A 17,785-nucleotide genomic window follows, 5' to 3' on the forward strand; every position below is an offset into this window, starting at 1 on the left:
GAGGACATCTGCCCAGCATCTGCCTATCTACCTTGAACTGGCAACACTCTTGTTACTAATTTTTGTAGCCAAGGATAACTATCTCCAAACAAGAATGTAATCTTGGTTTTTTTTTTTTTTTTTTTTTTAATCCTTTGTGTTCCTTCCTGAATTTGCACATAGTTTACTATGGCACCTGTATTCTCATTGCAATGCCTACTCCCAAATAAACATTTCCTTTAAGAGTCTCTGTCTCTCTATTTCTCCCCTTCTCTCTCTTTCTCTTCCTCATTTGGGTCGACAATACTAATGTAAGAGGTTAACAACAGGGAAAACTGGATGTGGGTCATATGATAATTCTTTGTACTACCCTTACAGTTTTCTGTAAATCTATAACTACATAAAACAAAATGTTTATTTTTTTTAAAAAAAACAAACATATGCATAGACTAGATTAAATTTATAATATGATAAAACTTTGTTCCAAAAAATGAATAAACTTAGTAGACTATCAACTTAATATCCTAAGTCTAAATCAATTCAGCTATGTCCTAATCTATGAAAGCTTTTGAAATTTTTGTGAAAATGAGATAAGGCATGCATAAAATCTATCACGCTGGTTGTCATACAAAGTCACTTGTTGAATATTAATTTTATTTTTCTCTGGGAGAGATGCCTAGGAAGTGATGCTTATGTATTTATTAGTCCAAGGTCGGTTTTGGGGAAAAAGACATACATTTACTATATTCTAGGGAAAAGAACATGGGTTATGGAGGTATTCACCACACAATCTGGGTTACGATCTGGGATTCACCACCTTGTGTGGCAAGATATGTTACTGTCTGAACCTCAGTTTTATCTTTATGCAGTGGTGGTCATAATACCAACCTTTCAATGTTACTATAAAAATTAAAGATAACTGGCCGGGCGCGGTGGCTCACGCCTTTAATCCCAGCACATTGGGAGGCCAAGGTGGGCAAATCACGAGGTCAGGAGATCGAAACCATCCTGGCTAACACGGTGAAACCCCATCTCTACTAAAAATACAAAAAATTAGCCGGGCATAGTGGTGGGCACCCGTAGTCCCAGCTACTCGGGAGGCTGAGGCATGAGAATGGCATGAACCCAGGAGGCGGAGCTTGCAGTGAGCCGAGATTGCACCATTGCACTCCAGCCTGGGGGACAGAGCGAGACTCCGTCTCAAAAAAAAAAAAGAAAAATTAAAGACAACATTATTTCTAAAGTCATTACTCTCTGGTGGGACATTTGATAATATTTTATTTTCTTTCTATTCTGTTTGAAGAACTAAGACTTAATCATTTTAAGATCACTCAATTACCTGACAATACTATTTATGTATAATGGATGCTCAACACATTTTTGATTAATGATTATTTATGAAATAAATAAGGAAAACAAAGCACAACTAAAGGACAATGAAAAGAAAAACATATGATGATAATTGCTTTGAGTTTCTGTGTTGTTTTTCCTAACATTGCCATTTTGTTGTCTGTGTAGAATTTATTTTAAGACTATTTTGGTATTAACAGTGTGATACACGTTTGTGTATACAAGTTAACTCGAATTTATATCCTAGTGTAAGTTTCCATATAGCACCCTATTCAGGAATACACACTTCACAAGTGGCTAAGCGGCATATCATTGGAAGCACCCCAATTAGAAATCAACACCTTTAGATGTGGTAACTTAGCACTCTGATATGGAAATTTACACAAGCTAGGTTGTTTAGTAGTAGCATAATGGGTGTTAGAATTAATTTTTCCATTGGAGAAATAAAAGTGTTAAACAAGGGTAGTTGCTTAGTAAGTTTCTACATCCCCCAAGGCAATTGCATGAAAGAATTATAAAATTCAGAAAACTTGATAGTAGACTAACATCAGTGCAGTTTGGGGGATCCTTTGACCCTCTGCTTTACTGGCCCTTGCTGTAAACTGGTATGGTCTGCCCCCTGAGAGCCTCACATGAGCCTGCTATTGGGAAGATCTTAACTACTGAACACATGACTTATTCTCCTTTGTTTCCATTTGCTGGCAAGTACTTGTATGGTACATGGAAGAATTTAGTTTTAGACTTGCTTTGATTTAACATGCTAACCAGAAGCAAAGTTGTAAGAGAGGTGGATGTTTGTGTTTATTTATCTGTATTGAGAGACTCAAATATATATTTTTAAAAATACTTCAGTGTACTGCAACATAATTTTTTAAAGGTAAAAATGATTTACAGATTTAAAACACATACATGTTAGATTTTCTTTAACTCACTAATTAATGAGAGATCAGGAAAATGTTTTAACTGTTTCAAAAAATATCCAAAAAACAAACACATTTATAGACACAGACTATTAAAAATAATGTGCAAATGGACATGTGTTGGGTGTTCCCAAGACCACCCTTAGGCTCTATTTGCTAGAAGGACTCACAGGACACAAAGCTATTATTTGTGTGGTTATAGATTATTACAAGAAGATACAGATTAAAATTGGTGAAGGTAGAGGAAAAAAAGGCATGATGGACAAAGTCCAGGAGAAACCAGACACAAGCTCCCAGGTAACCACTTCCCACCAAGGAGATTTGCATAGGGATGCACTTAAGTCTGCTGGCAATGGTATGTGACAACACATGTGATGGAAAGCTCACCTGAGTATTGGTGTCCATGGATTTGAGGAGGAGATGGTCAATCATGTAGGCATGCAGTGGCCATGTGACTTACCTCAGCTACTCAGACTCCAGCCCCCAGAGTAAAAATAGACTTTCACCATAAATCACATTGTTAGGATAAGCTTATCTGGGCAAACCAGTTTAGAGTGGCCCAGGGCACAAAAAAAGGATATAAAACGTTCCTTTTTTTTTTTTTTTTTTTGAGACGGAGTCTTGCTCTGTCACCAGGCTGGAGTGCAGTAGGACGATGTTGGCTCACTGCAATCTCTGCCTTCCAGGTTCAAGTGATTCTCCTGCCTCAGCCTCCCAAGTAGCTGGGATTGCAGGTGCATGCCACCACACCCAGCTAATTTTTTTGTATTTTTAGTAGAGACAGGATTTCACCATGTTGACCAGTATGGTCTCGATCTCCTGATCTCGTGATCTGCCCACTTCTGCCTCCCAAAGTGCTGGGATTACAGGCGTTAGCCACTACGCCTGCCTATAAAACATTCTTATCAGGCAGAATATTCTAAGGGCTCAGAGGTTATCTCGCAGAAACTGACCAAGATCCAGTCCTGAGTAAGGGCTGTTGTTTGAAATGTGCAGGATTGGAGCAACCTAGGCCTGCTGAGTTAACCCTTTGCTGTGTTAGAATCAAAACTAGCTTTACCATGGAAGGAGAAAAGGTTGTCCTTCTACCAAACAGAATTCATTTTTATGTGTATACACAATAATTATTTTGCATTGCTATCAGTTATCTACAATGTACACAGTTCAGAATCAGACGACACTGAAGAGTGTGTTACAGACAACGCATAGTTTACTATTGAAGCACAACTCTCTCCCATAGCTTTAATGAAATTGGTGGAATTGGTTTAGTTCTGTTCACCTACATTTAATATCTCTTTCAGTGGTGTGTGTGTGCACACATGAGAGTGTGTATCGGCCCATGCTTCTGCATTCAGGATTAATAGAGAACGTCACTTTCATATAGGAGAGACAACAGCCCAGAGAAGTTCATGGCCCTATTCACATCAGAAAGTAACACATCATTCACAAAACAGTGCTTATTCCATGTGACTAAACTTCTCTGGATCTATCACAGGCAATTGGGGAAATAGATGTCAGTACATTTCAAAATAAAAAGAAAATGATTCCATAATGACTAAATCTTTAGCAACAGTGTGTAGACTCAAGCTTCAGTAAGCTTGATTATCTCCTTTCTTGACTGAGACAACATGTTCAGATAAACTGCTAGTAGAAGCAGACCCAACTCCTTTCTTCTTACTGTATGAACACATAGATGGGGTTGGCTCAGTAGTACAGGCCAGAGAAGGCAAACCTAGCATCTCCTTGGGTATGGTGCTGCAGCAGGCCAGCTGAAATTCTTTAAGGCAACAAACGCTCCTTGGTAAGCTCATGTAAAATATTTTGGAATATAATGTCAATTCGCAAAATTACAGATTTCCAACCTTATGATTTTCTTTTCTTTAAAAAGCGTGTCAGTTTGGTAAGTACCAATTATATCCCTAACCTTGTTTCTCCAGGCAGGACAGCTCCTTTTCCCAAGCTGTCTTTTTTCAAACAACTTCCAATTTGTTATTTAAATTAATAGCAAACTGGGAGGTTCTTTCCCTACTAGGAGCTTTGATTATATATTTAAGGTATGTATTCTCATAGGCCTCAATGGAAAATATTAAATATATAAAACATTAACTATATTTATATCTAAAATGTAATGTGTGTGTGTGTATATATATATGTGTATGTGTACGTATGTATGTATATGCATGTGCTTGTCAGTGTTTGAGGGAGATAGATGGAGGCTGTGATTTCTAAAACAGTAGAGAATGCTTCAAGCAATAGAGGAACAATGGCCTTCCTTGCTAATGTGTAAGGAAAATTCCCCATGTTTTTAGAGTGTCTAATCATCCTTAAAGTGGAGAGTGTATCTGTGTGAAACTCTTTGTCATTTAGAAATATAACAAATTATTTTTCCCTTTTAAAAGGGAGGTCTGGGCTTTTGGAAAGATAGATTGATTGTCATTGTTAAAAGTGGGGTATATCTTTTAACACATATATCTCTGAACACATATATTTTGTGGAGTTAATAGTTTTTCTGGGTCCGTTGGGATTATAGATGGTAGTAATTTTCTTCTTTTTGCTCAATAATAATGATTTCTAAATGTTCTATGATGAACATCTTTTTTTAATCAGAAAATGAACAAAAAATATTTTTAAGTCTTAACAAAGTGCAAGGAGGATAATTGAATATGTGTTATACCACCTCCCACGGTGGCAAATGTTTTTAGCTTTAGCAAGAAAACAATGAAGTGTGTGCAGTTGGGTTATATCTGCTATTTCATGTAGTTGTTCTAAAATTAAACTCCTACTTTGCTCTGTTGTCTGTCAGTAAAATCTCTCACAAAAGTAAAAAAATGTCAGGAGAATATGTACTTTATGACATTAGAAAGTTACTGCTATTTTTCTGCTACTCTGGGGGAAAAATAACACCAATCAGGCTAAAATCAAAAGGGTAAACCAACAAAGCAGATTTATTTGAAGAATCATTTGGGCAACTTCTTGTATAGAGGAATCAGTTGATACGGGGTCAATGCCGAGGGGTAGGGTGGGGGATTATGGTAGTATGGATTAGCTTAATGCAGGATTTCTCAACTTTGGCTCTGTTAATATTTGGACCAGATAATTCCTTGTTGTGAGGGCTGTCCTGTGCATATAGGATGGTTAACATCATCTCTGACCTCTACCTGTTAGATGCCAATAGTAACTCTTTCCGCTTCAAGTTGTGACCAGCAAAAATGTGCTTGAATGTTTTCAAACAATCCTAGAAACAACATCACCCCTGATGAGAACCACTGCCTTAATACTTGCCTGCAATTTCTACACGTGGAATTTTAATGTTATGATTATTTTTTAATGCATGTGAGATAAAATGACTCAAAATGATAGTCTATTTCTACTTATGTAACAGATGCTTGGAGGTGAGCCTCTCACATCTCGCATGGTGATTCTGTGGTTATGAGGGACCCTGAGTTCAAGTTTCTGCTCTTCTATTTCCCATTCTCGGCTTCCTTTCTGAAAGTCACCTCATTGCTCAAATTACTGCTGGCCATCCAATAATCAGAACCATTTTCAAGGTAGGCATCCAGAAGAAGGGCAAAGGCATCTGAGAAGGCTGTATTTGCTTCCCTCTTAAGAGAACTTCTGGGAGTTCTGTATTTTACTCTTTCATCTTTTTGCCAGAGCTTAGCCACACAGCCCTGCTTAGCTGCGTGGAAGAAGGATAAATATAGTCTTGTAGCTGAGCACATTTTCTCTCCAAATCTCCACATAGGGTTCAATTGGAAAAGACAAGGAGCAAATAAATACTTCAATTATATTCTTTTAACAACATGCTACATTAACATTAGAAAAGTACTTTTTCTAGAAAAAACTTTGATTCCAAATAAAATATTTTAAAATCACTATAGAATATCTGCTGCAAAATAGGTTTTTAAATAGTGACAATAGTCTATAATTGAATTACGTGCTTAACAGAAGAGACTCAAAAATAGCAGTTTTATCTCATAATATTTAAACTGTTTTAAAGTATCTATATCTCTGCCTGGATAAAAGCAACATGGTAAATAGCATTAGATCTTTCTTCGTTTGACATCCTCATGAAGGGCTTAATTCTTAGCCTGTGTTTTCCTGAGAACAGCGCCTGAGACAAAGGCTTCCGTGCAGGTTGTTCATTCAGAGAGTGATCTTAAAGAATGGGAGTTGGGAAGGAGAGAAGACGGGGAAGGAGGTGCCATGCAATGGGGTGCCATGAGTGTGTGTCAAGTGCTTGGCAGTTTCCCACTCCCTGGAGTCAAAGAAGTCACCAGTCAAAAAGTGGGGGCTACTTCCAGATTGCCTGTGGGAAGCTGGTCCTTGTGCAGTGGCTGGAGCATCAGTTGAGACACATAGAACCAAGGCAGAACACAACTGGAACGGGAAACATTTACTCTTCTCATCAGAAATTTCATTGTTTAGGAGAAGAGATGAAGGAGTTTGGTGTTAGAACATACCTTGTTTGTCACTGTCCTGGAACACAGTTATAGGATACAGAATGTTAATTTTGAAATAGTATATGGGAGATGTAAGTACTTACACATATGCACATATACACATGTATATACATAGGCACACACATGTTCACGCATGTGTGTGCAGATATACATGCACATACACACAAAATGTATACACATATACGTATTTATGTTATTTTCTGTTGTGAAAGGAAAATAAATATCAGAACCCCAAACTCACTAAGCCAAAGGGAAAGAGTCAAGCTGGGAACTGGGTCACACAAACCTGCCTCTCATTGTGTTCTTAAATAAGATAGCAACAAAGATAAAAAAGCTCCATCCCTCCCTCACAATTTACTCAAAAGGACATATCTTCTGGGCCCCAAGGTCTTTACCCTAAAATAGGTCTGTGGAATTTCATTCTGACAATGTAAATTGATAGCTTATCTTCACAGGTACAGGACAAAAGACAGAATTCAATGTCATCTCTCTGCTCACCTGAGACAAATGTATATCTGATGTTTCCTCTGTCCTATGTTTATGTTATCTTATGTACAATTTCAGATTCATAGAGCTAGATGAATGCATAAGTGACTATTCCTCTACCCCCCCACCCCACATGTGAATGGCTGATCAAAGACTCAAAAGAATGCAACCACTTGTGTCTTATCTACTCACACCCTTTTAAAAAAAAGTCTTCCTCTTTCTTCAATACCTGCCATTTTCCTTTTAAATATTGAGGTCCCCAGACCCTCTTCAGAAATAGCATGAACCACCTAGTTTCCTGTGGATCTCTGTTCTTTCCCAGATGCATCCTTAACCTTGGCAAATACATCTCCTAAAATGATTGAGACTTGCCTTGGTGCTTTTTCTTTGACTTACACCATTTTAGTAATAAATAGTCTAATATACTATGCATTATTTTCAAAGTCTATAAGCCAAGAGAGTAGACGCCATCACACACACATGCTTGTACCTCATGAGTTTCTGCATCTGCTTCAGTTGATATACTACGCTACTTTGTTCCATTTAGATTCTCTTTAGGCATTACTTAATCTCACGAACATATTTGATTCATACTGGATGAGAAGTGTTGTCGGCTGTACGGTGCTAAGTTGACATAAAAGTTTAAAATAAAGCGTACAACGTTTGATGTTGAAATTTTTATGTTGATTGGAGAGATGCCAGCATCTTGAATGAAGTAGTGGTAGAAATAAACAGTAAAGTCCACCAATCCTTTAACATTTTGAAGAGCATACTTCTCATCAATGAACGCTGGAAGAAAGTTACTAATAATTGTCTGTATAGCAGCCAGAAGAAATTGTTGGAAACATAACCAGCTTCTGGATATTTGAAAAAAACCTGCCAATCATAGTTGTGAATTTTATCATGATGTTTTGGTCGATAAAGGACCACATATATGATGGCGGTTCCGTAAGTTATAATGAAGCTAAAATAATTCCTATTTTCTTGTGATGTAGCTTTCATAAAATGGTTGCACAATACAGTACTCATGTTTTTGATGATGCTGCTGTAAGCAAACCTACTGTGCTGCCATTCATAAAAGTAAAACACATTCAGTTATGTACTGTATGTAATGATAATAAATGACTTGCTGGGTTTATTTACCATACTATACTTTTTATCCTTATTTTAGAGTGTAATCCTTCTACTTGTTAAGAAAAAAGTTAATGTAAAAGAGCCTCAGGCAGGACCTTCAAGGGGTGTTCCAGAAGGAGGCATTATTATTATGGGAGATGACAGCTCCATGTGTGTTATTGTCCCTGAAGACCTTCTAGTGCCGCAAGATGTGGAGGTGAAAGACAGAGATACCAATGATTGTGGCCTTGTGTAGGCCTAGGCTAATGTGTGTGTTTGTGTCTTATTTTTTAACAAAAATGTTTAAATAGTAAAAAAATTTAAAAATTTTAAAAACGGAAAAAAGCTTATAGAATAAGAATATAAAGGTGTCTGTACAGCTGTACAATGTGTTTTAAGCTAAGTGTTACTACAAGAGTCAAAATGTTAACATGGTTATAAAGTTACAGAAATCTAAGGTTAGTTTATTGAAGAAAAAAAATTTAAATAAATGTAGTGTAGCCAAAGTGCACAGTGTTTATAAGGCCTACAAAAGTGTACAGTTATATCCTAGGCCTTCACATTGACTCACTACTCACTCACTGACTTACCCAGAGCAACTTCCAGTCCTGTAACCCCCATTCGTGGTGTCAATGAAAAGTGTCAGACTCTGTAAAATATTTAAAGAGATTTATTCTGAGTCAAATATGAGTGTCAATGGCCTGTGACACAGCCCCAGGAAATCCTGAGAACACGTTCCCAAGCTGGTTGTGCTACCGTTTGGTTTTATACATTCTAGGGAGACATAGGACATCAATCAATACATGTAAGATGTACATTGGTTTGGTCTGGAAAGGCAGGAAAACTCAAAGTGGGGGCTTCCAGGTTATAGGTGGATTCACTAATTTTCTAATTGGCAATTGGTCAAAAGAGTTAAGTTATTGTCTGAAGACCTAGAATCAATAGAAGGGAATAACTGGATTAAGATAAGGGGCTGTGCAGACCAAGGTGCCCATTACGCAGATAGTATCAATAGAAGGGGATGTCTCTTATCTGTCTTAAAGAGTCTTTTCTATTGGTCTTAAGGTCTCTATTTTAATGTTAATGCTGGTCAGCTCTGCCTGGATTCCAAAGGGAGGAGGATATAATGAGGCATGTCTGATTCCTACTTCCCATCATGGCCTGAACTAGTTTTTCAGATTACCTTTGGAATGCCCTTGGCCAAGGGAAGGGTCCATTAATCTGTTGTGGGACTTAAAATTTATTTTTGTTTTTCAACGGTAAGGGCCCTTATATAGGTGTACCATTTTAAAATCTTTTATGCTATATTTTACTGTACCTTTTCTATGTTTAGATACACAAATACCTATCATTGTGTTACAATTGCCTATAATATTCAGTATAGTAACATGCTGTATAAATTTGCAGTCTAGGAGCAATAGCCTATAGCATATAGCCTAGGTGTGTAGTAGGCTACACCACATAAGTTTGTGTAAGTATACCCTGTGATGTTCCCACAAAGACAAAATCACATAAGAATGTATTTCTCACAATGAATCTTCATCATTAAATGAGGCATGACTGTATATATTATTAGGAATGCAGTGGTATAGGGACTGTACCTTAAGAACATTGTACAGAGGCTAATCATTTAAGCTTATAGATCCCTGGAGCTAACTAGAATATAATTAAAATCTGTCCTGACCCTAAGGCTTGTACTGCAATTGGACATTTTGAAAAAATTTTGAGATGAGTCTTATCACTTGCATACATTGTTTGAGATATAAGTTTAGTCTAAATTTTAATTAACCAAGGTTTGAATAGTTTGAGTTCTTGTAACTAAAGACTGACTTCACTGCAATTAGAGTTAGTGTGGCTCAGCATTATTCTTATAGTTTAAGGGGAAAACTAAGATTGAAGCTATAACTTAATAGAACTTTTTGGGGTGAAAGTCCTTCAGCTTCTATTAGATGCTCATGAATTTTACAGCACAAAACCACAATTCTTTGGATGCTTAGAAATGGTTGCTTAGTTTTTGGTGGAAGCTTCTGTCTTTTAAGAAATAAACAGTTTGATTTGAGCTAAAGGGAAGATCAGGCACAGAAACACAGCTGGGGTATCAATTCCAAGCGCATCAGTAAATGAACAGAAGAGAGATTGCATTTGCTGGAATTCTCACAGCAAATAAATGAGGTAACAGGAGAGATTTGCTGAAAACAGTGGGCTGAAGAGAACCAGTAGCCAAGCACTTTGCTTTCAATTCAAGCATTGAGTATGTAAATCTTAAGATCTAGTTTCTGTTTACTGAGACACTACAAAGAAGTTTACCTATATTAGGCCAAAAATTGCCTTCCAGCTTCCTTAAGTTACTTCATTAGCATTTGTGAGAAAAGACGAAGCAGCAGTAAAGAGTGTAAATCTAAAGCAGACTGTTGGAGTTTAGGAGGTGTGGGTGGTTAATTCTTTCAGCAGCAGCATCAGTGTTGTTGCCCTATATCACCCAGGCCTCAGACACAGAAGGCATAAACAACGCCTCTGTCTTCCTTGGTCTCTCAAGAGAAAGAATTTTGAAGTCTTTCACTTCTGTAATGATCAAATGCCTAAACCCTCAACAGTCCAATTTTTCTATGGATCAGGTAATTTATCCATGTACTGTGTGATGTGAGATGAAAATATTGGAACTCAGCATCAAAATCTGAGAGGCCTCAGCAAAGCTTTTCATAAACTTCAATTTATCTCCTTGAAGAAAATATAGAGATACAAGTAGGGTCCTTGATTAGTTCCATCTCCCTGACCTCTGTGGTCATTTTCCCTCCCCATTCATGGGCTGGTGTTGGTCTTGTGACTTATTTGGTGGGACGTTAGCAAATGAGAGTTGATCCTATTGATAAAAAGAATAAAATTCTGTAAAATATTTGGAGATGTATTCTGAGCCACATATAAGTGACCAATGGCCTATGACACAACCCCAGGAGATCCTGAGAACTTGTGCCCAAAGTGGTTGGGCTATAGCGTGGTTTTACACATTTTAGGGAGACATAATGTTACCAGTGGTGAATCTGTACAGGTCCTCAGCAACCTCAGTTCTTGCCTCCTCAGAAGAAAGAATTCATCTGATGGGCATGAGGCAGAAGGAGAGACTGGGCAAGTTTTAGAGCAGGAGTGCACATTTATTAAAAACCTTTAGAATGAAAACAAAAGGAAGGAAACTACACTTAGAAGAGGGCGACTTGAGAGATCAAGTGCATGCTTGACCTTTGACTTAGAGTATTATAGGTTGGCATACTTTCAGAGTCATGCATTCCTTCTTTCCTGATTCTTCCCTCAGGGTGGGCTGTCTGCATGTGCGGTGGCCTGCTAGCACTTGGGAGGTGAGCATGTGCAGTTTGTTTACTGGAGTTGTATGCATGCTTACTTGAGGCGTTCTTCCCTTACCAGTGAATGGCCTTAGAGGGTCATATACCAGTTAAATTCCACCATGTTGCCTCTTAGTGTGCATGCTTGAGCCCACTCGCCCAACTACTGCAATCTTATCAGGAAGCTTCTGATCACCAGTTTCAGGTTTTTTTCTATTTATTGGGAAACTGCCTTTCCCTGGCACTGGCTGCAACCAATTATTATTTTAGAGAGACAGTTAACAACCACCTGACCATCACCTGATGGTCACCTGACATTCCTGGTGGGTGGTGAGAGGAGCCCTCTCTTGCCGTGCTCATGCCCGTCTAGCTAACAACTGTAACAATAAGACAACAATCAATAAATGTAAGATGTACATTTGGTTGGGTCCAGAAAAGTGAGACAAACAGATGTGGGGGCTTCCAGGTCATAGGTGGATTCTAAGATTTTCTGATTGGCAATTGTTTGTAAAAGTTACTACCTAAAGACATGGAATCAATAGAAAGAAATGCCTGTGCTAAGATAAGAGGTTGTGGCTATGATAAGGTTTTATCATGCAGATGAAGTTGAAGACTCCAGGTAGCGGGCTTTAGAAGTCTTAACAGACAGATTGTTAGTTAATTCTCTCCTGGATCAGGAAAAAGTCCTGGAAAGGATAGGGGATCAATTCTTTACAGAACATAGATTTTCCCCACAAGAGACAGCTTTCTAGGGCCATTTCAAAATATGTCATTAAGATATATTTTGGGGTAAAATACTTCTATTTCTTTCAGGGTCTGCTATCTGTTACGTGATACTATACTAGAGTCAGGCTGGAATTTGGTGCCTTATTGCTGTAAAAGGTCTACCTCATCAGTCTTAACATCTCTATATTAATGGTAAAGCTGCTCAGCTGTTCCTAAATTCCAGAGGAAGGAGGATATAGTAAGTCATGCTCGACCCCCACTTTCCATCATGGCCTGAGCTAGTTTTTCAAGTTAACTTTGGAATGCCCTTGGCTGAGGGAAAGGTCTATCATTCAGCTGGGGGCTTAGAATTCTATTTTTGGTTTACATTCTGAGGTCTGACATGCACTGCATGTTAGGGCTTTCCTCTTGTGTTCCTGCCTTTCTCCATGAAAAGGTATGCTCCTTGGCTGAAAGGCTAACTAAGACATGAGAGACTTGAGGAGTTGACTCGATCTGACCCTGTGTTCTAGAATCAAGTTCAAACTAAGTCAACCCAACTCCAGCCAATACACAAAGGCAAGATCAACAATCAATCTTTGTATGGAAGCCATAGATATTCTTCTATTTTTAAACATATTTTAACTGATCACTTTAGCTGGATTGTATTCAGAGGTTTGTAATCACCCAATGGGTTCTCTGTGCCTCCTCCTCAGAGACTTCTCAGAACTGTTTTTGCAAGATGGGAATTGCAATAGAGAAAGAATTTAATTCCTATGGAGCCACCTATACAGAAGATTAGTTTTATTATTATGTGAAATGGTCTCCCTGAATATTTGGAGGCTGGCGTTTTTAAGGATAATTTGATGGGTAGGGGTTTGGTAAGTGGGGAGTGCTGATTGGTCAGGTCAGAGATGAAGTCATGGGGGTTGAAGTGGATTTTTCTTGTTGTCGTTGGTTCCTGGGTGGGATCACAGAACTGGTTGAGCCAGATTACCCATCTTGGTGGTGCCAGCTGGTGCATCAGAATGTAGGGTCTCTGAAATATCTTGAACACTGAGCTTAGTTTTTATGAATAATGTTATCCCTAGGAGCAATTAGAGGATGTTCAGAATCTTGTGGACTCCAGCTGCATGACTCCTAAACCATAATATCTAATCTTGTGGCTAATTTATTGGTCTACAAAGGCAGACTGGTCCTCAGACAAGAAGGGGATTTATTTCAGGAAAGGCTGTTATTTTTGTTCAAAGTTAAACTGTGAACTAAGTAATATAGTTTGAATTGGTGTCCCCACCCAAGTCTCATATTCAATTGTAATCTCCAATATTGAAGGTGGGGACTAGTAGGAGGTATTTGGATCATATCTCAGCATGGATGCTACTGATGTGGATCCTCTCTAGGCTCAACATTTATAATTCCTCAAAAATATTCTCCATCATGGAATCAGTGTAAACTTTCTGTAGTTTCTTAAATGAACGAGTTTTTTTTTTCTCCTTGCCATAGTTTCTTGTATGTGCTGTTTTTCATTTCCAGCAATATGTTTCTCTCCATGATTTACCTGGGAACTCATACTCATCCTTTAAGAGTTAACTGATGCTTAGCCTCCTCTGGGAGGAAGAAAGAAGAGCCAAGTGTTAATATCCAAGACAATAGGACAAATGTCTCCAAGGCATTTGAGAGACCTTTGCAGAAGCCCCCATCTCTCACAGGCTCAGAGGCCTAGGAGGGAAGAATGAGTCTGTGGGCCAGGCCCAGGTCCCTACTGCCCTCTGCAGCCTCAGGATACTGCTCCTTGCATCCTGGCTGTTTCCAGCACCAGCTGTGACTCAAAGGAGCCCAGGTAGAGCTCAGGCTGATTCTTCAGAGGGTGTAAGCCATAAGCCTTGGCAGCTTCCATGTAGTGTTAATCCTGCAGGCATGCAGAGTGCAAGAGTTTAGGCTTGGGAGCCTCCACCTAGATTTCAGAAAATGTATGAAAAAGCCTGGATGTCCAGGCAGAAACCTTCTTCAGGGGAGGAACCCTCTTAGTGAAACCTTGCTGGGGCAGCGAGGAGAGTAAATGTGGGTTTGAAGCCCCCACACAGAGTCCCCACTGGGGCACCACCTAGTGGAGCTGAAAGAAGAGTACCTCCATCCTCCAGATCCCAAAATTGTAGATCCAATAAGAGTTTGCCCCTTGCACCTGGAAAAGCTGCAGGCACTCAACATCAGCCTGTGAGAGCAGCCATGGGGTCTGAACTCAGCAAAGAAACAGAAGCAGAGATGCCTAAGTCCTTGGGACTCTACTACTCACACCAGTGAACCCTGGATGTAGGACATGGAGTCAAAGGAGACTGTTTTGGAGCTTTAGGAATTAAATACTTCCCTGCTGCATTTTGGAATTTCATGGGGCCTTTTTGGCCTATTTCTTTCTTTTGGAATAGGAATATTTGCCCAATGCTTGTATTCCCATTGTATTTTGGAATGTAACTCGTTGTGTTTGGTGGTAACTAACTTGTTTTTTATTTTACAGGCTCATAGGCAGTAGGAACTAGCCTTAGCTCAGATTAGACTTTGGAATTTTTTTTTTTTTAAAGCTGGAATTAGTTTAGACTCTGGGGGACTATTGGGAAGGCATGATTGTATTTTGAAATGTGAGAAAAACAAGAGATATGGAGGGGCCAGGGGCAGAATGCTATGGTTTAGATCTGTGTCCCCACCCAAATCTCATGGTCAATTGTAATCCCAAATGTTGGACGTGGGGCCTGGTGTGAGGTGATTGGATCATGGGGCCAGTTTTTCATGAATGGTTTAGCACCATGCCCTCAGTGCTGTTCTGTTGATATCAAGTGAGTGAGTTACCATGAGATCTAGTTGTTTACAAGTGTTAGCACCTCCACCCCACCCTTGCTCCTGCTTTGGCCATGTAAGATGTGCCTGCTTCCCTTTCATCTTTTGCCATGATTGAAGGTTTCCTGAGGCCTTCCTAGAAGTTAAGGAGATGCCAGAATCGTGCTTCCTGTACAGCCTGCAGAACGTTGAGCCAATTAAACTTATTTTCCTTATAAATTACCCAGTCTTAGTTATTTCTTTATAGCAATGCTAGAAGTGACTAATACACTAAGTTCTTCCCCAAGTTAGTTTGGCCTATGCCCAGGAATGAACAGGGACAGCTTGGAGGTTAGAAGCAAGCTGGATGGAGTTGGTTAGATTAGATTTATTTCACTGTCATAATTTTCTCACTGTTATAATTTTTGCAAAGGCAGTTTCAGGTTGAGAGCAGGGTAGAGGGTAAGGAGAACTTTTCTTCCCATCTACAAGTATATAGTTTTTAAGCTAAATTATTCTAGTCTTTGATTTGCCAGCCATCTGGGCTTTGCCCATTTCCGCCTCATCCCTTCAATTTAATGTAATCTCTGTTTAAAGTGTCAGTGTCAGTTAGCAAATGATAAAAGCACACAACTCTAAAAGTACAGCATCTAAGAAAAACAAAGATTTGGCAATAAGCTCTTATCACAGTAGTCTTTCAGGGACCTGGGCTGGTATAGTTCCATTTTAACACATGTTTCTAGGACCATTATAGCAAAAGAAGGGGAATATACCAAATTACTGACTCATTTTTATGATATTGTCATTAAATATGTGAATCTACTCACATTTTACTCACCTAAGAAAGTCATTGTGTCTGGCATTTAACTTCACAAAGGATGGAGAAGTGCAATCCTACTATATGCATCTAAGGTGAACAGCTCTAATGACTATTATACCATGTGTAACAATGGGTTTAAATGATAAGGCAATTTTCTTAATTTGATCTCTGCAAGCGTGGTGACTTACATTGTTGAGCAAGCAATTCTTAACAGAAGATGCTTGAAAATCTTGCGTGGGAACACGACATCTTGCAATTCTTAACAGAAGATGCTTGAAAATCTTGCGTGGGGACACAGCATCTTATTTTCTGTTCAAGATATATTTTCATGATATTCCATATAAACTTTAATTTCAGGGAATAAAGAAATTGACCTTTACAGTGAGGTAAGGATTCAAATAATTGGATTCTCAGTTAACTCAAGTCTTAGGCCAGATACAGAGACTTTATGAAATCCTATTTCTCTTTGCAGGCCATCTAGCTTGAGCCAGAGTTCATATCTTACATGCTTTGCTAAAAGTGGCAAGAAGTAGTAAACTCACATATACATGCTGGGTTTTTCCTATAATTTACTCTAATGTCACAGCTGACTAGCTCATGGTCTCCTTTCAAAGGACAAGTAACAATTTAATCAAATGCTTTGCTATTGTATAACAAAAGTCATCAGTTTCTCAGTCTGCAATATCTGAGTCCTTGCCATCCACCACTCTGTCCCTCCCAATCAGCCAATTTTGTGTATTTTGGGTTCCATTATAGGAGTACTCTGCTTACTGGAACTACCTTTTACATATTTAAAAATTAATATTGCTGGCAATTGATGGAAAACACAAAACTACAGTGATACAAACAAAATAGTTATTCCTGTCTCACATAGATGGAAAACCTTGGTAGTGGTCCTCATATTCAGAGTCTAAGATCATAGCATCCGTAAGAAAAGCAGCAAAATGGAGGAAGGGATGCGTAAGACAATGAAAAACAGTGTATATTGCTTTCTTATAAGAAAGGCTCCCAGAAGTTGCACATGACATTCCACTTACATACTATCGTACAGAAATTTGCACAAGAAAAGCAAGGAAAGGTCTTTCTTCTGGTTATAAATATGTCTAGCTAATTCTTTTAAGACATAGGCAGCTGGTGGGCTCTACCACAGATGCTTTCATGCTCCTCTGTGCCGGATGTTTATCACCATTGTAAGGGTGAGGAGACCAAGATCCATAACATACACAGTTAACTTGCTTAAGGTTACATAGCTATTGCAAAATTAAGAATATGACTCAAGTCCTCCGGAGTCACAAACTACCTAACACTATGTTGCACTCAAGTGCGGGTCTCAGTGAAGGTTGAGCACTGTTCAAAGAAAAATTCAAGACAAATAGCAATCAGATTCCCAGGGTTAGTTTCAAGGTCCAGGCTATAACCTCTTATAATTTCCAAATGGCTAGACTTCTTGATGGCTGGCAGTTTCCAGAATGAATTTACGATATGAGATTTGTGTGTCTAGAAAGCTTTTTGATGGCCGTGTTCACACATTTCAAATACGGATATACTAGATTAAAAAAATGAATTAGTCGTTGCCTGGTGGGCTAATTAGACTCATATTGAAAGAGGAGGTCAAATATCAGGACTGGGGACAGGAAGGCTGAGACAATTAGCTTTTATTCTCTACTTTCTTGTATAACTTAAATTTTTTACAATGTCCATTTAAAACCTAATTTTTAAAAAGTTCACCTAAATCAAGTTTGACAATTTAGATCATTCAATTAACTTTCTAGAATGTTAATTTCTAGCTTACTCTCCTTTGAATTT

This window comes from Pongo pygmaeus, chromosome 15 (genome assembly GCF_028885625.2).
Source record: "Pongo pygmaeus isolate AG05252 chromosome 15, NHGRI_mPonPyg2-v2.0_pri, whole genome shotgun sequence".
In the NCBI taxonomy this organism is placed as follows: Eukaryota; Metazoa; Chordata; class Mammalia; order Primates; family Hominidae; genus Pongo; species Pongo pygmaeus.